Source organism: Hevea brasiliensis, chromosome 5 (genome assembly GCF_030052815.1).
Source record: "Hevea brasiliensis isolate MT/VB/25A 57/8 chromosome 5, ASM3005281v1, whole genome shotgun sequence".
NCBI classification, from domain to species: Eukaryota; Viridiplantae; Streptophyta; class Magnoliopsida; order Malpighiales; family Euphorbiaceae; genus Hevea; species Hevea brasiliensis.
In genome coordinates, this window is record NC_079497.1 from 58,847,671 (window position 1) to 58,873,999 (window position 26,329).

The following is a 26,329-nucleotide window of genomic DNA, read 5'->3' on the forward strand; positions in this document are numbered from 1 at the left end:
TCTTTCTTCAGGTGTCTTAAGAGACATCTCTTTAGAAAGGTGGATACCATGTCTCACTGGTAACAATCCTCTCTTCGAATCAAGCATGTTAAACCTCTTTAACACCTTTTCCAAGTATAGACTTTGGGCTAAACCAATTATTCTTTTCGCTCTATCTTTATAGATGCGAATCTCAAGAATATAGGTTGGCTCCCCTAAGTCTTTCATGGAGAATGTATTTGACAACCATACCTTTACAGTTGTTAACATACCTATGTCATTACGCATCAATAGAATGTCATCTACATATAAGACAAGGAAAGTGATAGCACTATCACTAACCTTCTTATATACACATGGCTCATCCTCATTTTTGATAAAACCAAATGACTTAATGGCTTCATCAAAATGGATGTTCCAACTCCTCGAAGCTTGCTTTAACCCATAAATGGATCGCTTTAGCTTGCATACTTTGGAACCATCTTGGGATTCAAAACCCCTAGGTTGTTCCATGAAAATGTTTTCTTCAATGTATCCATTGAGAAAAGCTATTTTGATATCCATTTTCCAAATCTCATAATCACAATATGCAGCTATTGCTAATAGAATCCTAATTGATTTAAGGATGGCAACAGGCGAGAAAGTCTCCTCATAGTCGATTCCTTGCCTTTGGCGAAACCCTTTCGCTACTAACCTTGCTTTATAGGTCTCTACCTTTCCATCAGAACTAATTTTCTTCTTGAAAACCCATTTGTTCCCTATAGGTACAATACCTTCAGGTGTCAACAAGATCCCAAACTTGATTCTTATACATGGAATCAATCTCGGATTTCATAGCATTAATCCATTTTGAAGAGTCTATATCTGATATAGCTTCTTCATAGGTAAGTGGATCATCTCCATGATCCACTTCTTCATGAGTAGACAACTCTTATTCTTCTTCATGAAGAAAACCATATCTCACTGGTGGGTGAGATACCCTGATTGATCTACGAGGAACAACTGTAGATGTTTCATCAATAGGTGTAGGTTGACTAAATGGATCTATATCCATCTGATCTGTTGGTTGGTCAGAATTTTCTAATTCTAACTCTATTTGCTTTCCTTTGCCTCCTTCTTAAACAAACTGTTATTCAAGAAATGTGGCATCTCTACTTACCATAACCTTTTGTGATGTAGGCAAATAAAAATAATATCCAAAACTATATTTTGGATATCCAACGAATCGGCCCTTTTCTGATCTGGTTTCCAATTTATCAATGTTCAGCTTTTTGATATAAGCTGGACAACCCCAAATCTTAATATGCTTAAGACTTGGTTTTCTTCCATGCCATATCTCATAAGTTGTGAAAGATACTGATTTTGATGGAATACTATTCAGAACATACAAAGTTGATTCTAATGCAAATACCCAAAAGGAGATTGGCATATTAGTATAGCTCATCATACTACGTACCATATCCAATAGGGTACGATTTCTCCTTTCAGATACACCATTCAGCTGTGGTGTTCCTGGAGGAGTCAACTGGGAAACAATGCCATGCTTTTTCAAGTATTCATCAAATTCAGTACTCAAGTATTCACCTCCTCGATCCGATCGAAAAGCTTTAATCCTTTTTTCAGTTTGATTTTCTACTTCAGATTTAAATTCTTTGAACTTTTCAAAAGATTCATATTTGTCTCTCTTCAAATACAAATACCCAAACCTTGATTTATCATCAGTAAAGGTAATAAAATAATGAAAACCGCCTCTAGCCATTTCTTTAAATAGACCTCATACATCACTATGTATTAGCTCCAAAATATTTTCAGCTCTTAGCCCTTGTCCAACAAAGGGTTATCTAGTCATTTTACCTTGAAGGCAAGATTCACAAGTTGGAGTAGGTTCAAAATCCAATAGGGATAGAATCCCCATTTTCTCTAATTTTGCAATCCTATCTTCTACAACATGACCTAACCTTGAGTGCCAAATATATTTTGAACTTGAGTTGATTTTCACCATGGCATTGCATTCATTTTGTGTTTGTCATTATTATCCAAATAATAAAGACCATCATTCATATAACCCGAGCCAACATATTTATTTCCAAAATAAATATTGCAAACATCATTTGTGAACTGAAATTCATAACCATCTCTAGTCAAACTAGATATTGAAATGATGTTTTTAAAAGTATCAGGTACATATAAGATATTATTCAAACACAAAACATGTCCAGACATGTAAAAAGATTTAAATCCTATGGCTAAAGCTTCAACAGTTGACCCATCGCCAATCCGGAGTCTAACATCTTGAGAATGCAAGTTGCTACTGTTTACTAGTTCCTGCATATCATAAGAAATGTGAGAACTAGCACCATTATCTAAAACCCAAGCTGTAGATGAACTATGAGTATCATGATAATCTAAATAGCAAGATATGGACATACCTTCGAAGGTGCATCCTTCTTGTTCTTCAAAGAAGTAAGTTACCCTGGGCAGTTCCTTTTCTAGTGCCCATCCTACTGGTAGTGAAAATACTTTCCTTTGCCTCCATCAACTTTAGTCTTCCCTTTCTATTTAGCTATTTTCTTGGAAGGACTAGGAATCTGAGGTTTCTTTTTCTTATTGCCCTTCTTCTTGTTGGACTTTCCAGCAGAAGAAGATGCAAACAAAGCTACCTCTTTTCCTTTATTGCCTGGTATATTCTTTTGGGCAATAACCAGCATGTTAAGTAAACCAGCCAAGGTGCATTCCTATTTAGTCATATGGAAATTTATCACAAAATTCCCAAATGACTCAGGAAGGGACTGAAGGATCAAATCCGTTTGTAGTTGGAAATCCATGTTAAAGTCAAGATGTTCCAGCTGCTCAATTAGCCGAATCATCTTGTGGAAAATCATCCCCAACATTCTGTCCCTCAGACATCCTCATGCGAAATAGCTATCTAGATATCTCATACCTAGCATTCCTGCTGTGCTCACTATACAACTGTTGTAGGTGAAGGAGGATCTCACTCGCACTCTGCATGTTCTTATACTGCTTCTGCAACTCATTGCTCATAGAAATAAGCATGTAACACTTAGCTCTCATATCATACTCCTTCCACTTGTCAAAATTTTCATGTTCCTCTTGAGTGGCCTCTGGAGGTAAGAGACCAGGAACATTTGAGTCTAGAACATATCCTATATTTTCAAGGTTCAGGACAAGTTTCAAATTTCTTAGCCAATCAGATAGATTAGGTCCTGTCAACCTATTGCGATCAAGTATGCTTGCAAGGATATTTGATGATGGTGGTTGTGGTCTGCTCATTATTATCAGAAAATTAACTGCAGAAAATAACTAGATTAATTAGTAAATGTATCATGTAATTAACTGAAATGATTATGGTCTTTTAATCAAATTGGTCCTCCCACTAACTTAGCGAATCCTACACTTCCAAAGTAGAAAACGGAAATCCTAGTTGGATGGATTTCTAGTGGGTGATTGAATTCTTATAATCCTATTGATCATCCTCATTTACATCCATTATTGGAATTACAATAAACTATAAGTGAGCAACTCCTTGCCCATCACATCTCATGTGAGGTTTAATTCTTTACTTAGCCCCTAATGCTCAAAATCTCAGGTATATCCATTATTGACCTATCTTGCATTAGTTAAGTTGATCCCATTGAGCCAGTAATTATGCCAATAATTTTAATGTCCTTAAGTACATCCAGTATTGGCCACCAAACCATTTACATATTTACAACATTTCATACTTAACAATTATTCTTAAGAAAATCTCTTAAATTAATTGCATCATATGCAAGTATTTAAAATTTCTTAAAATAATTGCCTCAATGGAGGGCCCATGTTATAATTACTTTAATTATATCATTTCCAACTTAATCATTTGTTTAGAAGATTTTGTGGTCATCCTAATTACTATTAAGGTCTCACTCTGCACATTATCCAATTAGCATGCATATATCATATACTTGCATACATTCCCATACATCTCATACATTCATATATAATAAATATGGTATGATCATGGACTTTCTAAGGGATTAAATTCTGAGCCACCAAGAATTGAATCAGAGCATTCCTAGGTGCATTTCATTCATTCATATTACAAGAGTTACTAAAGGAGTACATAATCAATACTTGATCTTGAATTCCTCCCACTGGTCCCACCAATACTCTTGACCTCCTTGATCTTCTTGCAATCCAATTACATAGTAATCCTTGGCATACCAAGGTGAATTTACAAGAACTAAATAAATGAAATTATAATCCAAAAAATATTACAACCTTTATAATACATACCCAAAATAAATTAAAATTAATTAATTAATTTACAACCCAAAGAAACATAAAAGAAATAAATCTAATCACATTGGTCTTTTATTGTCCATGATCATCCATCATAGATATCACTATTTAACAATTAAATAAAACATACATACTTAAATTAAATTGAATATCTCATATTCAACTTGAAAATTCAGATTTGAATATGATTCAAACAAATTTAAAAATTCAGATTTGAATCACATTCAAACAAATTTAAAAATTCAGATTTGATTTAAAATTAAATTGTGTGATTAAAACTCTAATTAAACAATTTAATTAAACATAAAATGGATCTTAGATCATACAACAATTGCATATTTAAAATCCATCAAACCTTGCGCACCACAATGGTGCCAAAAACCATGCACACCATGGTGTTCATCCTCATGCCGCCACCTTTGCTTTTGCAACCAGTAATGAATAATCATCTCATAATCAAATCACACAATTAAATCATATATTAAACAGTCTAAATGGCAAATATAGTGGCCCTGGTACAAATTGAAGGAGCAGAAGCATGAAAAACATTAGTTTAGATCATTGAATTCAAAATTTTTCTTATAGGGTTTCATGCATCATGCAAGATTCATTGTTTATCTATTTGATTTCAATGTTAAACAGCATATTAAAACTCTTTTAATATGTTTTCGATCTACATTTTCCATTTAAGATTTTAGAATTAACATATTAATTCATTAGAACCCTAGATTAGATTAAGAACAAGTGCACTAACCTTTTGATGCACTGCAGTTGTTTTTGGCACCTTTGGGATGCGCCTAGGACACCAGATGTTATCCCTCTAGCTTGTCCATACCAAGATCACCAATGGCAGCCCCTTGAACAGCATATCAAGCCTTTCCAATTAATTAGAAAATCAGGTTTTGCTTTCAGAGAGATTACAGATGTATATAGGACACTAAAAATAATTTCTAGTATTTTTAATTCAAGAGAATGTTGGCAATTCTCTTTGAATTGATGAGAGATGAAGAAGAAGAAGAAAAGGGAGAGATGCTTTTGGTGGTGGCACCAATGAAACAAATAGCAAATTGTATTTTTTTTTCTTTTCATCCTTTCCCTTATATAGCTAAGTCATCACTTAAAATCCAAGCCATATGTCACTTTCTGATTGGCTCCTAGTTTAATTGATCCAATCACATTGTGCCAAGTGTCAAAACTTAGATTTAATCGTGACTTTGATCATCTTACATGATTAAAAGACAATTGGCAAGCTTATGTGTAGTGCCATATGTCATCATCTCATGGTGCCACATGTCACCCTGTGAAATGACCCAAATACCCCTGTGTCTTAATTTTGAGTTCTCAACCTAAAATAATTATTTCTCTTCTTCTAATCAATTTATATCAAATATAAATTAATTAATTAATTAATCTTTATTAATTAATTTCTCATAATTAAATTTATATTTAAACACTTTAAATATAAATTTAACTTATAATATACATTTAATAACCTAGATTTGGTTTCAAGCCATGCTAGGGACTATGCAATCTAATTGCAAATCAAACCTATTTAATTAATCAATTAAACTCTTTAATTAATTAATTAAATCACATTTAACTTGGTGATTACTTGTGTATATGTGTGACTTATTAGGCTCATCACTAATTGGCAATGAGATAAGATATCAACTCTTAATATAATCAGAACTTTTTTTTACCATAAATGATTTCTCTAAATCATTTTAGGCAGCTTGTAGACTATGGTCAACACCTAGCATAGCATGCCATAGCCACCCAACTAGTAATAAGGTTTACCTTAAATGAACTTATAATCATTTGTTACCATGCACTAGAATCTCTATGTTACAAAATCCCAATTCAAGCTGGAGTCATGGTTTATGTCAAACCCCATTTGCTATGAATATAATGTTATCTTTTAATTCTTGTTCTTGATTAAAAAGATTTTCTCATCAAAACTCTTTTCTGATTAAATCTATCTGTCCTGGCTAGGAACTTGAAACATCAAGAATAATTAAATGAACATAGGATTTTATCCTTATTTACTTAGGGTAACAGATTCCATCTTGATCAACACCTACCTCCATATATAACTAGTAGGAGCCAACACATGCCCATATACCCATACACAATACAAGTATGAAAGCACTATCAAACTCAAACTACCTATATACAAGATAACTGTGCTATCTCAGGTCTAAAGATTATATGTACTGATATGATTTATGGCAATATATTGACAAGAGTAAACTCCATGTGCTTGTCATAAATGTCACTGATTCGGCCTACTTATCATGTATAAGTGCCTATCATGTTTGTTATATGGCATGAGACTCACCATTCCATCTTATTTATATCTTATATAAATACATTGGGAAAAAACATGAATACAATCTTTCTAGATAAGTCATGTCCTGTGTGAAGTATCCTCGATTGTGAACCAATTTATGATACTTTGTGCTAGAAATACTATCACTCATATTCTTAACAACTTAATAATAGAATTTCCAACAAAATATCAATGGACCTTTTCTTCTACACATAAATATATTATGTAAACAGAAAAGTGGAATTGCCTTTTATTAATAAAATAGGTACAAGATACACACTAAATGATATGCTCTAGGGCATACTACTAATAGTGGAAACACTAGCATTCCTCTGTGGACAATCCTTCAGGAAGTGATCCATAGACCCACATCTGAAACACCCACCAGTCAACAATCTGCACTTTCCTCTGTGGGGCCACTCACAATGTGTACAAGCTGGTAGTCAGGCTGATCCCCGTGTAGCTGTACCCGGAGAACTATCCACTGATGCACCAGACTGTCCTCCTCCTCTCCTTGAAGCAAATCATGATCTCTGTCTCTTGCCCCTACCCTGAGTCTGACCCTGAGACTCCTTGGGCCTCTTACTACCTGTGGCTGCTGAACTTGATTGACCAGATCTAGAACCCTTCTTACGCTGCCTATCCCTCCTAGTTTGCTCCTCATCTCTGACTCTCTCCACATCCAAAGCTGATGCTACTAATAGAGAGAAGTTTATGAAGTGGTGAGATGTCACTATCAGTCTGATACTATCATTCAATTTGTCCTCAAATCTTCTACATTTATTAGTTTCTATGGGCATCAACACCAATGCATATCTGCTAAGTCTCATGAATTCTCGATCATATTCGGAAACTATAAGCTGCCTTTGTCTCAGTGCTAAGAATTTTCTCCTTCTAGCCTCTAAGTATACATGACTGATATATTCTTTCTGAACTTGGCCAGAAAGAAATCCCAGGTAATCTATGCAGGCTGTACCACTCTCGATACTGTTACCCACCACCTATATGCATCCTCCTGAAGTAGTAATAGAGCACACTCCAACTGCTGCTCTGGGGTGCAGTGTAACTGCTGTAACACCCTCTCTGTCCTCTCCAGCCGATACTTTGCTGCGACTGGATCATCCTCCTTCTTACCCTTAAAATCAACTACCCCATATTTTTGTAGTCTCTCTAATGGGGACCTTTGCACTAACTGTGGCCGTGGAGGTGGTGATGGTGGCTGTACAGATGGTAATGGTAGTGACTATGGCTGTGGCTGAGGTATAGCTCTGGTTACCTGGCAGAGCAGCTGTGCCATCTGTTCCAAGAAGGCTTGATGTGCCCTACCCACAGTACCTTGAGATGACTCTGCTCTACTACTACTTCACCCCCGACCAAGAGCAGGTGCGGGTGCGTGACTCTCTACTTCTTCCTTTATCGGTCGAGGAGGCCCGTGCTCTGAAGGACCAGATGCCATCGATCCTATAAAATAGATAAAGAACATATTTGCATTAGTGTCACCTCGACTCTATTTAAAGGCCCATGCATGTGATGCACTCTATCTATTTCTAACTATTTAGGTCTAAGACCGCCTAAACCTCTACTCTGATACCACTAAATGTGACTCCCCCTACCCGTCTATTGTATAGCTGAGCAAGAAGTACCACATTCGGTGCCGGAGAACCCTATTTTGTCTTATCATATCCATTGTAAATTTTTAATATCATTTAAAAATAGGTAATCCAGGTGTAGAAATTATTATTATTACTATTATTTTATAGAGACCCGGATAGAGCCTCCTCTATTTTGTTAACATCTGGCAGGTTCCACTAATTACCAGTTAACATGTTCATATTCTTTTCACATTTTTCCATATCATATTCTATTGTATCATATCATTCACAATTATTTATGAGATCTCAAAAGGGTATCGTCTATTGCATTCATATAGAAATTCATAGACAATAATTTACAAGTTTATGTAAAATCTCAAAACTTAACTACAATCCAAAATAAAATACATTATGTGTATATGTACAATGAACAAAAAGACAAAATCTAGACATACATGGGCCTTACCAACAAAATTACAACTGTTGAGGTGACTAGTAAACACTGGCAAATCTGATCTGCCTCTGTATGACCACTACTGTGGCTGCTGGGACTGGTCTCGAGTATCTATGTGATGGAAAAATCAACGTGCTAAGTATAACGCTTAGTGGTGCATAATTTAAAATAACAATAACTAAATTAAAAATAATAATAATAATTCTATATGACAATTCATAATATCTAGGTCGTTTACATTTTTATTTCACTTTGGAAATAATTGAATTTATCGGGATCTTTTTGATTTACTTATTGTATATTCAGTCTTAATTAATCATTATCAATGCCCAAGAAATCTATAACAGATTATAAAAGATGGATACATGGGAGTATACTAGTTAAACAGCTATATGTCTATCCAGTATATGTCGGTCATGTCCAGCATGAGGCCTACGGACAGGCATTTAAGCTAGATATAATATTAGGCACAATGGCCAACGGGCAGGCATAAAGCCTGTAGAACAATCATGTCAGACAGATTTTATCTATTAATGATTATTCTTATTGGCAATACTGCTATCTGTAGTCCCTAATTGGTATACCAATTGATCCAAATTAAATAAATAAGTCTATGTATACTACGGGCAATTAAACATTATTACTTATTTATTAGAAATGTTTATGCCATTTTATAGTGGGAAAATAGGTCCCACTTACCTCTTTCATGTGATTTAGTGTTTAATGGCTTATTAGGGTTAAATTCCTACCATAAGATAATTTATCTCATGAACCTTTCTTTAGGTTCAGTTTTTGTGTCTTAATTTTACCTATCCATTTGATCAGTTTGTAGCCACTGTTTAGCCACACTTCCTCCATGGAAGTTGTTCCTTTATGTCTTGTCTTTATTTCCCTTTTGAATCATGTCAATTAGGTTTTTACAACTAAAGTTATGGTCAGATAACTATAACTGATTCATTTCCTAATTTTGGTCCCTTAACTAGGCAGCTTTTGGACTTAGAGTTTACCTAATTAATGGAACATGTTGCAGTCACTTTTAGGCATAGTGATCTTCATAGAAATTGTTGCCCTATGTCTTGTGGTTACTTAGAATTTTTAATCACAATTTTTCAAGTTTTGTGGAATTATTTATGGCCAATTAACTGACCTGGATTCCTATACCCTGTGTCAACAGGATTTCATTGCAGGTCAGTGGCTTTGACTCTAAATTTAGGGTTCTTTCATTCACAATTTGAGGATAGAGTCTCAAAAAAAGTTGGATCCCTATTTCTTAGGTTTCTGAAAATGTATGGCTCATCCCAGTTAGAGTTTTCTGGTGGAAGATATGACTAAAGGACTGTTCTAGGGTCAAGTAGTCACTTAGGCAATTTCCAAAATTTGTGTGTTAAGTTGACCTAGCTAAATGACCTACTTTCTTTGATTTTTGGGTTTTGTTCAAAATACTAATATTGTATATCTATGTCTTAGTGAAAATTTTCCACTAGTTTCATTGCATTTGGATTTTTTTAGACAAAGTTATGGCCTTATTACCAAGATTGGTCGAGTAAGCTCATGTCCAGCAATTTCTGGACAACATGGTTCTGGACAGATTTGTGTCTCAAATTGGGCCAGCAATTTGGTTTGGTTAGAGGCATTTTTGGGCTCTATGTTCTTCATAAAAGTAGTAGCCCTATGTTTAAGATTTCCTATGGTATAAAATTCAGGTTATTTTGACCAGTATGGAGGGAGTTATGACCAAATGAATGCGCACTATTCAATTGTTCATTTTTAGGGTTCTGTGCATGGTCATCCGAATTGGGACAGTGTTTAGGTCAAGTTTTGGACAGAATTTGGGCATAGTTTCTATACGGAAAATGGAGTGTTTTGGGTCTAGTCTCACCTCCAATTGGCCTCATACCAATTGGAGCAACACAAATTCAGTTATGGCTCAAAACTCAAGCTGGACTCAATGAGTCCCAAACTTGCAGTGAAAAGCACTCCCAAATTTTCAATTTCCTCCAACTCCCTTATTTCAATTAGTATACATAGCACTTCTATAAACAATAATTTCATCTCAATTAGGTCAATTTCAAGCATAAGACAAAATCCCCAATTTATGATCACAAACCCTAATTTCAATTATCCAATTTATGCAAACTCAACTCATTCAAACTTCTAATCATATCAACTTATCAAACATCCTCATCGAACCAATTTTCATCATTTAAAAGCATCAAACCCCAAGGAGTTTCATGGCTACCGAAATTAGGTTTCTTAAATTTCTTATCATTTGTTTTCAATCTCATGTTATACTCACTCATTTCATCATACTTGCAAGATTTAAAGAAGAGAGGGAGTGGTATCTTGCATTGACCTCTTGTGACCTAACTTAAAGCTTCTCAAAACTTCAATTTTCCTTCTTCTTATGGTTACCTAGAGCTTCCTTATGGTGTGGGGATGATTTTTAGTGAAGAAAATTTAAGGTTTTATGAGGAGGAAGCTTAGGAAATCATGCTTTGAGAAAGAAAAAATGGAGGGAGGGAGAGAGAAGAAGATGATGGCTTTGGGTAGGTGGGTTTTGTCTCTTGTGTCTATTTATATATTCTATAATTATTGTATTAAATTTTTATGATGTCACAATGTCATTTTATTTTATCTTCTTTTCTTTTCTTCTTTCTTTTCTTTTCTCCTTTCCATAAATAAATTTACAAATTAAATTTATTCTAATTATTTTAATTTATCTCATTTTTAATTGACATTTAGGTCAAAATTCATCTCTGGGGGTGAAATGACCAAAATGCTGATCGGATTATTTTTATCTGTACCGATTAATAAATTCTCTTAAATTTTCTTTGACATCTTTAATATCATTTTTACCTAAATAAACCTTTAATTAAGTCCCAAAATTATTTTCTATATTTTCTTAACATTTATCTATCAATTTATGTCTCCTCACTATAGTTTAAGTGTAGTTCCAGACATTCTAACTGTCCAAACAGATATTAGTCGTCGGAACAGTAGAATGTACGGACTACCTACGATGAGGGCATTACAATATCGGACGCTCAGTGCCTGCCAATGGTATCCAAGCATAGAAGCCATGGGCAGTACTGCTAATCTCATCTCTTCTTGGCATTCCAATCTATCCAACCCTTACACTATTGTCTAGGCATACTCGAGCTAATTTATTATCATTAGCAATCAAAGTTTTCATTATTTCATCATTTTGTTATCATTCTTTCGTCATCCCTTCGTCATATCATTTATCACAGGAACATAAGTCCCAGACACAATTCCATATATTATTCATGCTAAACATGCCATTGGCATTCATCACAATTCACATTTTAAACAATTATGCTTACTTTTCATAATTTCAGGTTTGGTACCTCAACTTCATTAATAAATTTGCCTAAGGTATAGCAAGAATTAGGCCATACCTCCTTCATAAGAATTGTAGATCTATGTTTTATGTTTATTTTGGCTTTAGAATCATTCAATTTGCATTTGTGTAACTTGAGTTATGGCTATTTTGCCAAACTGTTTAGGTGGCAACTTTCCAATTTTCAGGTCACTTTCAGAATCTAGGCAGATTTCTAGACTCATTTTGTCAAGTAAATTTGGATAGGTTACAATCATAATTTAGCATCATGGTCTTCATATAAATTGTTCTCCTCTATCTCAAAATTACACAGGTTCAAGAATTACTTAATTTGGAGTTTTGTAGAGTGATTTATGCTCAATTTAGTGTGTATTGTTCATTTAGTCATTTTTTAGGGTTCCAAATTTGCACTTTCGGATTCTAGTCCTAATTTAGATATCTTCTAGTCAGTTTCAGGTCAAGTGTTCTTCATGAAAATTGTTTCTCTATGTCATATCTTTCCAATAAGGTAAATTTTACCTCATTTCGAATTATATACAATGAGTTATGTCCAAGTAAATAGGACAGGTTCAGATGCACTACTTAGCTAATTACAGGGTAGGTTCTGGGCAGTTTTTGAAGCCCAAATTTGAACAAGTTACACTTTGAATTTGTCATTTTGTTCTTCAGGAAAGTTATTCCTTTATGTTTTAGCTTGTCAACAAATCAAGAATCACCTAATTTAGAGTTTCTTAGAGTGAGTTAGACTCATTCTAATCTAGACTATCTAGGGTGCCCTTCTACTAGGTTTCAAGTGTTGTAACTCAAATTCTAGCAATTATTTCAAGCATCTATACAAAAAATTAGGGCAACTTATCTTCATGAAAGTTTTAACATATTGTCTTATCTTAAATTTGTCATTGGTTTCGCATCAATTGGAGTTATGTAGATCAAGTTATGAGCATTTAACTCAACTGGACTCAAGTTGTCCAGATTTCACTCTTAATGCACAAAATTAATTCATTTAATTTCTTCAACAAATCATTAATGTTTCTAAATCAATACACATCAAATAAACACAATACAACCATAGTAGTATTAAAAAGGCTCCATACTAAAAAAACCCTAATTGTATAAAACCCTAACTTGATAATAAAAACTTTGAAAGTTTAAGGGTTTTCTTAGCACTAACCTTGATTACAAGGCCTAATCCACCTTTAATTCATGAAAAAATTGATTCTCCTTCTTGGTCTCCCCAAACCAAAATTCCTTTCTTCACCAATCTTCTAATTTCTTTGAATTCTTTCTTGCTTTCTTCAACTTAGGGCTTGATATAAGGTTTTCTCTCAATTTTCCTTGAAAATTATGGAGGAATTCAAGGATGACAAAGCTTGAAAATGAAACATCAATGGAGGATAAAGAGAGAGAAGGGGACGACAATTAGGAGAAGAAGAGGAAGATGATGATGTTTGTCAGCAAGGTGGAGGGGAGTTGATTGGGACTAGTGGTGTCATGGGACCAGTGGTGTCATGGGACCATGGCGGAAATGCCCGAATTTGGCTGGAGAAAAATTTTCTCTCTCCTTCCTCTCTCTTTCCTCTCTCTCTCTCTCTCTCTACACTATTGGTTGAATTCTAGGCCCTTGCTACCATTGGTGATGTCACTGGTCAGTGCAAGGGAGGGGTGGGAATCGCCAGCCGACGTGGGGAGGTGGCTTACCGAAGAAGAAAGGATGAGAGAGGGAGAGGTGAGAGGAAGAAGATGAAATGGGGGGAGGGGGGGGTGTTCCTGCTGTGTTTTTCTCTCTCTCTTTTTTTTTTTAATTGTTGTCCTGAAAACACGCTGCCCACTGTAGCAATGTCCCTTCAATTAGTTTGTTTTTATTATATATAATATAATATAATACTTTTAACTTTTTAAAATATTTAATATTTTATTAAAATAACTTTATTAAACCTTAATTTAAAATAATATCTAATTATTATTAATATATATAATTAATACTATTATCATTTAAATACATAATATTATATTAAAACACCTTTATCAAATCTCTAATTAAATTAATATTAAAATATTAGTAATGATAATAAGAATAATTACATTAAATTTACAATATATATATATATATATATATATATATATATATATATATATATATATATATATATATATATAAACGTAAAGTTATAATAAAGATTCAATATTTCCAAGATTAAATCCAAGATTTCAAAATAATTTTATAAAATATATTAAAATGATTAATAATTTTTAAGCAATTAAATACATAAATTATTTATTCCTTAGGTAATTATAAGATCAAGCACAGCTTAATGAATTGTTTAAATCAGTAAAGTAATATTAGAATATTATTAAAATTATATATATATATACATATATATATATATATATATATATATATATCTATATATATATATATATATATACATATATATATGTATATATATATATATACATATGTATATGTATATATATATATATACATATGTATATATACATATGTATATGTATATATATATATATACATATACATATGTATATGTATATATATATATATACATATGTATATATACATATGTATATGTATATATATATATATACATATGTATATGTATATATATATATATACATATATATATATATATATATATATATATATATATATATATATATTCATGTTGTTACATTCTTTCCCCCTTAAGAAAACTCATCCCTGAATTTTTTTTTTTTTGAACGAACAAAGGATAGGTGCGAGCATTTACTCCTCCAGCTATGCAGAGATGGTTAGAATGCCTTATCCTTCAAACTTTTCATATGTTATAAATCTTATTCTACTACTTTCTGACTCTGCTATAGTGTCCTACCTATTACCATTCTTTCCTAGAAAAACTCTTACCTCTTAACTATTCATTGGCCATTTTTCTGATATCTTAAGTACTCACTGTACCTCCATTGCGCTTGACTTTATATCTCATAACCTCAATCAACTTTGGTGCTTACCTCTCTTTCATTGTGCCCTAACATGTCTCTTTGTGGTTTCAGTCCCCATTCCTCTATTTCAGCAATCTCTACTCCCTAAAGACATGACTTGTGTTTCTTATCCTATAGTATCTTGTGAAATGCTTTTTTGTAGCACCTATCATAGGCATCTTATTCGAAATCTTTACTTATCCTATGACCTCAATGATTAACACCTATGCATCTTCTCACTCCCATGATACTTCGAATTTCCAATCTACTTTGTGTCACTACTAAGGTCCTTAGACCAACTCCTGTCCATCTTATGTGACTAGTCATGCAGAGCTTCATCCAAGTGCCAAGTGTACTCTACACCATCTATCAGTATTGGAAAGTGAACTGGGTCTCTACTCCTATATGACAAAAGTGTTTGTATTCCTTGACAACCCAATTAACGCGACTTAATCATTTTGCACTCCTTCTCTGGAATGGAAGTATTTTGACTTCTTCCTAAAGCTTCTTATTATATGATATACTTTTGACACATGGGCACTTAGATTGAGGCTCCACTACTCCTTTAATCTATCCTCTCATCATAACTTATTTTAAACATCTCTTAGTGTGTCCCTAGCATATTTATTTCCTTCTTATTCTCATCATTGTAACCAACTTTACCGAGCTTTTCTCTGGTCCTTTGGATCTTATCTACTTAATTTTCATATTTCTGCTATTGTTAATATCTTTCCAACTTACTATACTTATTCTTTAACTTTTGTTCTCTCTCACCCTTATACTTTTTCATTCAAGGATATCCATCCCATCATCAACTTTAACCTTCTTTTTATTTCTTAGTCCTATCTTGATTACCAGTCTCATTACTTCTAAAATTCTAACCTTATGATTGGCTCCTACTAGGACATCCTTCACATTATATAACACTTGTAATTGACCATAAAAAATTCTTCTTGTATCTCTGTTCCCAATTTGACCATCAGAACATTATCATTCCCTACTACTCTTTGTAAGAAATTGCTCATCATGGTTAGATAGGGGCCCTTGAAACTATAAGTTCCACCTGAATTAACATGGTTGTGGGAAAAATGTGCTATGCTATAATTCTAAATAAGATACTTCACGTATTCATTCTCTTTAATATAACCAGATATACTGTCCACAACTCTCCAAACTTTAGCCCCAAATTTACCCATCAGCAATAATTTCATCCACTAAAACTCATCCAACCATATTACTTCTTCCAGCTTATAGTTTAGAAGGGTTACAAGTCTTAGTAACTAACTCGATTTACTCCTATCATTACTCTGATCGTCCTTTGATACTTAACATTAAGTACACACTTATTGTCATTTCCTTTTTACGGAGAATGTGTGCGGACTGGTGCCTACCAAATTCTTAAATATTGGGTCACCTCAACACAATTTTCCTCACTTATGTAGTCTTCTAGAGTCAAAAGCACGAGCTAAACTTGAAGAGAAAGAGAAATCTCTTCCTATAATCATCAGCACACTATTGTCTGTAGAATAATGTTCAACTCATATCTCTTGGTCTTCTTCTTAAAATTTTATTATCTCTTTTTATAAGATATTAACTACAATAATCCTTCTGTTGTACCACCGATTTGCTTGAAATATCATCTTAAGATTTACTATCTCTACTTATACTCTATTTTCACCTTTTATGCCTACCCTTGCTCTTTTGTATCGTGCTATATTTTACTATATTCTAGAAGATACCTCTCACTAACAGACTCTTTCAGAATTGATTCCAATCACACTTACTGCCATAACTCTTATCCTTGTACTTCTCAGTGACTTGTGACTACCACTCATACCGTTAGAAGTCTAAGTGGACTTATCCCATTGCTACCTACTCTATATTGGGAACAGAAATAGATAGAGTTTGATCTATATCCTGCAACTCCAAACACTATGTTTAGGTTCCTGACACTGTTTGAGCTATGACCTACTGTAAGTCCTACACTTTTGGGTTCTATATCTTGACAACGATCCTCACTCATGTAATCTTATTATGGGCTTTCTAATATTGCTTTTTAGTTCATCCTATTTACCTTGCCCAGGATGGCACTTTATGTACTTAATATCTCACTTTGATCTTTCTATTCTTAGCTATTCGGTTTGCTCTTTAATTCATCTTTTATCTTATCCAAAATAGAACCTTGATTACTTTATTCCTTAGCTCCATTCTTCTTGACCTGACAACTATGCTAGATAACTATACTTTTTACTATCTTTGTTAGGTCATCTTCACCTTTGTACTGCTTAGAATTGGTCTTTTGACCACTCTGATTAGCACTTCCACTACTATTCGAATTTCTCTCCTGTTACATCTGAAACCAATTATCCAAATTTTAATTTATATATTTCCTTTTATCTATTGATATTCTATGACTTATTCTCGTTGACTTACAGTCATTGTCCTTTCTTCTGCTTAACTATAAACTACCCTCTAATACCTCAAGGAGGAAATCTACAGGATTCCCTTTTTCCCTTACTACTCCAAAGCTCTACATCGATCATGATCTGATCCCTTATAATACTTATAATGAAAATTGTACTCTACTTAAGGGGGGGGGGTACCTGAGCCACTATTTCCTATCATAATACAGTCCCATTTAGGACATCATTCCACCGATTGTTATATTAGTAGTACTCTTCTGTCTCTCCTGAGAAGACATCACCATACTCTATAGCATAACTGACTGCAAGAGAGATACTACCTCTACCGCATTACCACAATTATGCAAGGTTATCTGCTCTCTTTTTATATTGTAAACTTTCTTAGAATGCCATTTTATAGGCTACGAATGTTATTCACAACCTCTAGTTTCCTTTAAGGAGTAGAATCGTACTTATGCTTGTTAGTAGCATGTCCTAGAGCATATCATTTTGTATGTATCTTGTAAATATTTTTTTAATAAAAGGCAATTTCACTTTTTCATTTACATAATATATTTATGTGTAATAGAAAATGTCCATTGATATTTTGTTAGAAATTCTATTCTTAAGTTATTAAGAATATGAGTGACAGTATTTCTAGCACAAAATATCATAAATTGGTTTATAATCGAGGATACTTCACAAAGGACATGACTTATCCAGAAAGATTGTAATAATGTTTGTTGCCAAGGTATTTATATGAGATATAAATAAGATGGAGTGGTGAGTTTTATGCCACATAACAAATATGATAGGCACTTATGCATGATAAGTAGGCTGAACCAGTAATGCTTATGACAAGCACATGGAGTTTACTCTAGTCAATACATTGTCATATATCATATCAGTGCATATAATCTTTAGACCTGAGATAACACAGTTATCTTGTATATAGGTGGTTTGAGTTTGATACTACTTTCTTACTTGTACTGTGTATGGGTATATGGTCATATGTTGTCTCCTACTAGTTATATATGGAGATAGGTGTTGATCAAGATAGAATACGTTACCCTAAGTAAATAGGAATAAAATCCTATGTTCATTTAATTGTTCTTGATGTTCTAAGTTCCTAGCCAGGACAGACAGATTTAATCAGAAAAGAGTTTCTGACAAGAAAATCTAATTAATCAAGAACTGGAATTAAAAGAGAACCTAATGTTCATAGCAAATGGGGTTTGACATTAACCATGACTCCAGCTCGAATTGGGATTTTGTAATGGAGAGATTCTGTAACACCCCTACATGCATAGTTCTATGTATTTTACTGTTTCAGTTACTGGTGTCAGTCCGAACAATTAAGAGGATTAGAACCATATTTAAGTCACCTAGAAAAACCCTGAAGAAGAATAAATAGTGATTACCAGAAGGTAAAATATAAATAAGAAAAACAAAGCATAAAAGGTTAAATAAGACAGGGGTCACAACGATGGGTGACTGTACCGGGAAGTAACTGTGAGGTCAGTTGTAGCCCTAATTTTGTACAGGACATTGTGACACCGCAGTCCTATGAATTATTGCGAAGCTAGTGAAAATGAGAAAATCATAGAAAAGAATTGAGAAGTAGGTCAAATAATTAGATCAGTTCAGAAAAGAAATACAAAATTATTGGTAAATCGGATCAGACCGGCAAGGGGCAAATTGGTCAATTCACCTTAGAGGTGACTCTTGGCCTAAATGTCCAATAAAATGTAAGAAATTAAAGTTTCACAATATAGATTTAAATTGAAGAAGTTATAAAAAAAAAGGAAAAGAAAAGAAATTAAAATAAACTTTATGACATCATTCCCATGACATAAGCATGACCTCAAAAAAATAATATAATTTGATAATTAGTAAATTGTGGAAAAATATATATAATTAAAAGTCAAATATACAAAATTAAAAGCCAATTTTTTTACTTCTTCTTCTTCCCAGCCGTGGCTCTCCTCTCTCTCTTCCTTCTCTCACTAAAATCCTCTATAGCCATATAATTTCAAGCTTTTAAAGCTTGAATTCAACCCATCAATCCCATAAATTTCTTACATAAACCTTTGTTCTTGAATCTTGGCAAGCATATTGAGAATCAAAAGGAAGAAGAAATTGAAAGAAATAGAAGACTGGAAATTCAAGAAATAGGTTAGTAGTAAATTTTCAATTTCTCTCTTTATATTTATGCACATATACTTGAATTAACTTAGAAATTGGAAAAAAAGGAAACAAAATCAAGTATGTGGGGAACTTAGGGAATTTCGGCCACTTTAGGGGGAAATTAAATTTGATGGATTTGAGGAAATTATATGTGTAAGCATGCTTGAATGAAGTTTTAGAGATGAATTATGCACTTTAATTGCATGAATTGGTTCAAGTAAAGAATTAGGGTTCTTGACCTTAGGCAAATTAGGGAAAAATTTGGGAGATTTTGAAATTGAAGCAATTTGACCTAATTGAGACTCAATTTGATAAATTGGGGCCAATTAAAATGTGTTGGAATAGTGAGAAGTGAAATGGAATTTGGATTGGCAAGGGTCTAAATGTGGATAGCTTGACCATGGTCCACTTAAAGGACCAAAATTGAAATTTTGCTACTCCAATTGGTGTGAGGATAATTGGAGATGAAATTAGACACATAATGCCACAATTTTTATGTAGAAATCCTGCCCTAAAAATGACTTTAAGTTAGTGAAAAATTAGGTCAAACCCAGATTAGGCACATTGCCACTGTACAGAAATGAACAAATGAACAGTGTCCATAACTTGGCATAGAAAGGTCCAAATGAGCTGATTTTTGAACCATTAGAAAGCTATGACATATTACTACAACTTTCATGAAGAACAAAAACCCAAATTCTGCCCATAACTAAGTCAATTTGTTACCCAAATTTAGTTTCTCAAAATTGCTAGAACCAAAAATTACCCAGAAATTTTGGGTTGTTACTAATCCGGCCAGTTTTAGAAAAATAGGCATAACTTGAGCTACAAAACTCCAAATGGAGTGATTCAAAAATGGAAATAAACTAGACATAATAAGGAATAACTTTGATGAATGATACTTAGCCAAATTCCTATTGTAACTAGACCAATGGAACAGTAGAATATAGTGACCCAAAATTGAAAATTTATAATTTCTGTTAGGGAGCTTAGAAATTGCAATGGCAACCAATACCAATAAATTTGACACCTAAAATGTGGAATGTGAGTATATTTAGGATTAATATACCTATTAAGTATGAAAAAGTCAATATTTTGACTTGAATAGTATAATGAAGAGTAACCCCAAAATGCAAAATTTAAAGAATTCTATTTTTAAGCAAATTTAGAAGTATAATTAAGTAGGCATGACATTAATTATTAGATTAATTGTGAGACATGATACTGAAACACTGTAAATTGTTTGTTTCAGTTGAAAAAAAAAACTGGGAAGGATGATAAGGAAAAGTGAGTCGAGGCCTAGAGGCGACTCATACAAGGTTTGTGCACAACAACTAAATTCTTGTTGAATTTTAATTGATATTTAAATTTGATTTAATGTTGAGAAATTTATTTATATGCAAAATTGATGAATGCTTTGATACTTGGAAATTGTAAAATAGTTTGAAACCATAGCAATCATAATTATGTGATTGAATTCCTCGCTAGCTTGCCTGGAGGGATGAATTAGTTTTGAATTTCCTCTCTGACTGAAGTGTTGAGGTGTGTGCCAGTTGAGGACGAATAGAATGAGTACTCATATATTTTGCTAGCTAGCTATGGTATTCCTCATTAGCCTTAGGCCATTGGGATGAATTGAACATTGGTGTCATGATAAAGCTGCGTGATTTGTTAAAATCATTATTTGGTGAATTGTGAAATGAAATTGGATTTCTTTAAGAAATTTTCTGCCTTTTGAAATTGAGCATGATTTTATGAATCAACACCTCAATTGATTTAATTGTGATTTATTTATTGTTTAAATTATCATTTTTCTTTATGTTGTGCACCACTGAGTCTTTGGCTCAGCGATAGCTGTTTATTGCTGTCGCAAGTAAAGAGGTGGATAAAGCAGCAGAGTAGGCTGCTTGTGAGTTGAAGTGACCAGTATTTTGGATCTTCACTGGGTGTATAGATTATACCCTTGTAAATTTATTTTTGATGTATATGTAACTGTATGAATGTACGTTTGACATGAGCAGTTGAAGAAATAATTTTAGAAATTTATTTTTGATCTGTATAAATCTTTGTACTATAAAACTGTTATTCTTATTTAATGAATTATGTAAGTTTCTTTTTGTAATTGTCAAATAATTAGTTGATTAAGATTGTGAAATTGATTAGAGTTGTGTTGAACTGTATTGTAGTTGGGGTTGAGATTGAAAATTTATTGGGAGTGTTTTCACAGGTTTTAAAGAACTGGTTTTTCCCCAATTATAGACGGCACTCTTCTGAAATTTTTATAAAATTGTGGAAACTTTAAATTGATTAAATATTTAATATATGTTTTAACTTCTATTAAAGGTTTTTTTTAATACCTGTCAAAATTGCTCACCACTTTAAAAAAAAAAATTTGTTGAAAATCCCTTGTAGTGTATTTAATGGGTTAATGGTAAGCGAAGTTCAATAATTTAAGTATACCACGGGATATGTTATGCCTTATGGAGGGATAAGGTGTGATAGATTCTAGTGTATTGTAACATATGACTAAAGATTCATTTAAGGTATTTCTTATTACTGATTGGGTGATCATGGCATACTATGCTAGGTGTCAACCATGGTTTATAAGATGCCTGAAATAATTTAGAGATATCATTTACGGTAAGAAAGAGATCTAATGATATTAAGAGTTAATATCATTTCTCATTGCCAATAAGTAATGATTAATATCATTTCTCATTGCCAATAAGTAATGAGCTTAGTAAGTCATACATCTACACAAGCTAATCACCATTTAAAATGTGATTTAATTAATTAATTAATTAAAGAGGTTTGGTTTGCAATAAGATTGCAAAGTCCCTAGCATGACTTGAAACCAAATCTAGGTTATTGGATATATAGTATAAATTAAAATTATATTTAATTTGATCAAATATGAAATTAATTATGAGAAATTAATTAATGGAGATTAATTAATTAATTTATTTATATTTGATATAAATTGATTTAAAGAGGAGAAATTGTAATTTTGGGTTGAGAACTCAAATTAAAGAGTAAAGGCAAATTGGTCATTTCACATGGTGACATGTGGCACCATGAGATGGTGACACATGACACCAAATGAGCTTGCCATTTGTCTTCCAATCATGCAAGATGATAAAAGTCAAGATTCAATCTACCTTTGACACTTGGCTTGATGAGATTAAGTTAACAAAAGTAAGATTAAATCTAGTAGTGACATGTGGCAAGAGGGTTAATGAGATTTTAACCTAAGTATAAAAGGAAAAAATAGAAGAAACAAAATCACTTCTTCTTCCTTCTTCAAAGTGGACGACACCTTGGTGAGTCCCTCTCCTCTCTTCTTTTCTCACTTGATTCAAAGAAAAATCCCTTGTTTTCTTTGAATTAAAATTGCTAGAAAAGGTTTCTAGTGTCCTAAATACCCATTAACCTTCACTAAAGGACTAAACCCCATCTTCAAGTGGTTGGCAAAGCTTGAGAGGCAATATTTGGGCCTGCCATAGTTGCTTCTTGGTGTGCTTGTGGTGGACAAGCTAGAGGGACAACATTTGGGGTCCTAGGAACATTCTAAGATTGCATCAATTGTGCATCAATAGGTTAGTATCTAAAAATCCCTCTTTTAGTTAGGGTTTGATTGAATTAAATGTTAATTCATAATCTTTAATGGCAAATAAAATTTTAATGCATGCTAAAATATGTTTTGGTATGTAATTGGGCATTGAAAATTGATTAGGTTCATAACAAACTTGGTATGGTGCATGTAACCTTAGAAATAATTTTTGAAATTCAAGGTTCTAATGTCCAATAATCACGCTTCCACTCCTTCAATTGGTATCAGAGCCACTATATTTGCCATTAAGATTGTTTATGAGGTTTAATTGTGTGATTATATCAAATTTAGATAGATCTAAAGCTGATTGGGTGCTCATGTGTGGCTGCATGAATGTGATGGTGCTCATGTGTGGCGACATGAATGTGATGAACACCCCTAGGGTGTGTTCGATGTATACGCATGGTTTATGGGCCCTTTATGCAATTGTTGTATATCTCAAGGCTCATAATTAGGCCCATACCTAATTAAATTGTTTAATTAGGAATTTCAATCACACAATTAACTATTGAAAAATATTTTCAAGGTATTAAAATTGGAAAGGGTTTCTAAATTTAAATTTATCTGAATGAGATTCAAATCTGAATTTTGGTTGAATATGTGATATTCAATTTAATTTTTAGTATATATATTTTATTTAATTGTTAAATTTTAATATGCATGATGGATGATCATGAACAATAAAAGACCAATGTGGTTGGATTTATTTCTTTTATTTTTCTTTGGGTTGTAAAATAATTATTTTTATTTTAATGGCATGTATTATAAATGTTGTAATAATTTGGGTTGCAATTTCATTTATTCGAGGACTTTAAAGTCCATATTCTTGTAAATTCACTTTGGCATGCCAAGGATTACAATGTAATTGGATTGCAAGAAGATCAAGAAGGTCAAGAGCATTGGTGGGACTAGTGGGAGGAAATCAAGATCAAGTGTTGATTATGTACTCCTTCAGCAACTCTTATAAAATGAATGAATGAAATACACCTAGGAATGCCCTGATTCAATTCTTGGTGGCTCAGAATTGAATCCCTTAGAAAGTCCATGATCATACCATATTATCTATTTATCCATGTATGCATGAGATGTATGTGAATGTATGCAAGTATATGATATATGCATGCCAATTGGATAATGTGCAAAGTGAGACCATAATAGTAATTAAGTCGACCACAAAATCTTCCAAACAGATGATTAAGTTAGAAATGGTATAATTAAAGTAATTATATCATGGGCCCTCTATTGAGGCAGTTATTTTAAGAAATTTTAAATACTTGTATGTGATGCACTTGTTTAAGAGATTTTCTTAAGAATAATTGTTGAGCATGAAATGTTGTAAATATGTAAATAGTTGGTGGCCAATAATGGATGTGCCTGAGGACATTAAAACTATTTGCATGTTTACTAGCTCAATGGGATCAACTTAACTAATGCAAGATAAATCAATAATGGATGTCCTGAGATTTTGAGCATTTGGGGCTAAATAAATGATTGAACCTTACATGAGATGTGATGGGCAAGGAGTTGCTCACTTATAGTTTATTGTAATTCCAATAACGGATGTGCCTGAGGATGATCAATAAGACTATAAGAATTCAATCACCCACTAGAAATCCATCCAACTAGGATTTCCATTTTCCTACTTTAGAAGTATAGGATTCGCCAAGTTAGTGAGAGGACCAATTTGATTAAAAGACCATAATCATTTTGGTAAATTACTTGATACATTTACTAATTAATCTAGTTATTTTCTGCAGTTAATTTTTCTGATAATAATGAGCACACAACAACCACCACCATCCAATATCCTTGTGAGCATACTTGATCACAATAGGTTGACGGGACCTAATCTTTCTGATTGGCTCAGAAATTTAAAACTTGTCCTGAAGCTAGAACGTATTGGATATGTTTTAGACTCAAAGGTTCCTAGTCCCTTACCTCCAGAGGCCACTCAAGAGGAACTATATACTTGGGACAAGTGGAAGGAGCAAGATATGAGAGCCAAATGTTACATTCTTACTTCTATGAGTAATGAGTAACAAAAGTAGCATGAAAATATGCAAAATGCAAGTGAGATCCTCCTTCACCTGCAAGAGTTATATGGTGAGCACAGTAGGAATGCTAGATATGAGATATCTAGATAGCTATTCCACATGAGGATGTCTGAAGGACAGATGTAGGAGATCATGTCCACAAGATGATTCGACTTATTGAGTAGCTGGAATATCTTGATTTTCACATTGATTTCCAACTGAAGATGGATATGATCCTTCAGTCCTTGCCTGAGTCATTTGGGAATTTTGTGACAATTTTTCATATGACAAAGCAAGAGTATACTTTCGCTGGGTTGCTTAACATGCTGGTTATTGCCTAAAAGAATATGCCGAGCAATAAAGGAAAAGAGGTGGCTTTGATTGCATCTTTTTCTTATATTGGAAAGTCCAAAAAGAAGAAGGGTAATAAGAATAAGAAACCTCAAATTCATGGACCTTCCAAGAAGATAGCCAAACAGAAGGGCAAGACCGAAGCTAACAAAGGCAAGGGAAAGTGTTTCCACTGTCAGAAGGATAGGCATTGGAAAAGGAACTGCCCAAAGTATCTTGCTTCTCTGAAGGACAAGAAGGATAGATCTTCAAAAGGTATGTCTTTGTCTTGTTATTTAGATTATAATGATACTCATAGTTTATCTATAGCTTGGGTTTTAGATACTGGTGCTAGTTCTCACATTACTTATGATATGCAGGAACTAGCAAATAGTAGCAACTTACAGTCATGAGATATTAGACTCCGGGTTGGCAGTGGCTCAACTGTTGAAGCTTTAACCATAGGATCTAAATCATTATATATGTGTGAACATGCTTTGTATTTAAATAATGTTTTGTATGTACCTGATACTTTTAAGAACATTATTTCTATATCTAGTTTGACTTGAAATGGCTATGAATTTCAGTTCACAAATGATATTTGTAATATATATGCATGATGGACTTTATTATTTAGATAATAATGTTAAATACAAATCTAATGCAAGCAATCTAAATGAATGTAATGCCATGATGAAAATCAATTCAAGTTCAAAATATATTTGGCACTTAAGATTAGGTTATGTTGCAGAAAATAGGATTGCAAAGCTGAAGAAAATGGGG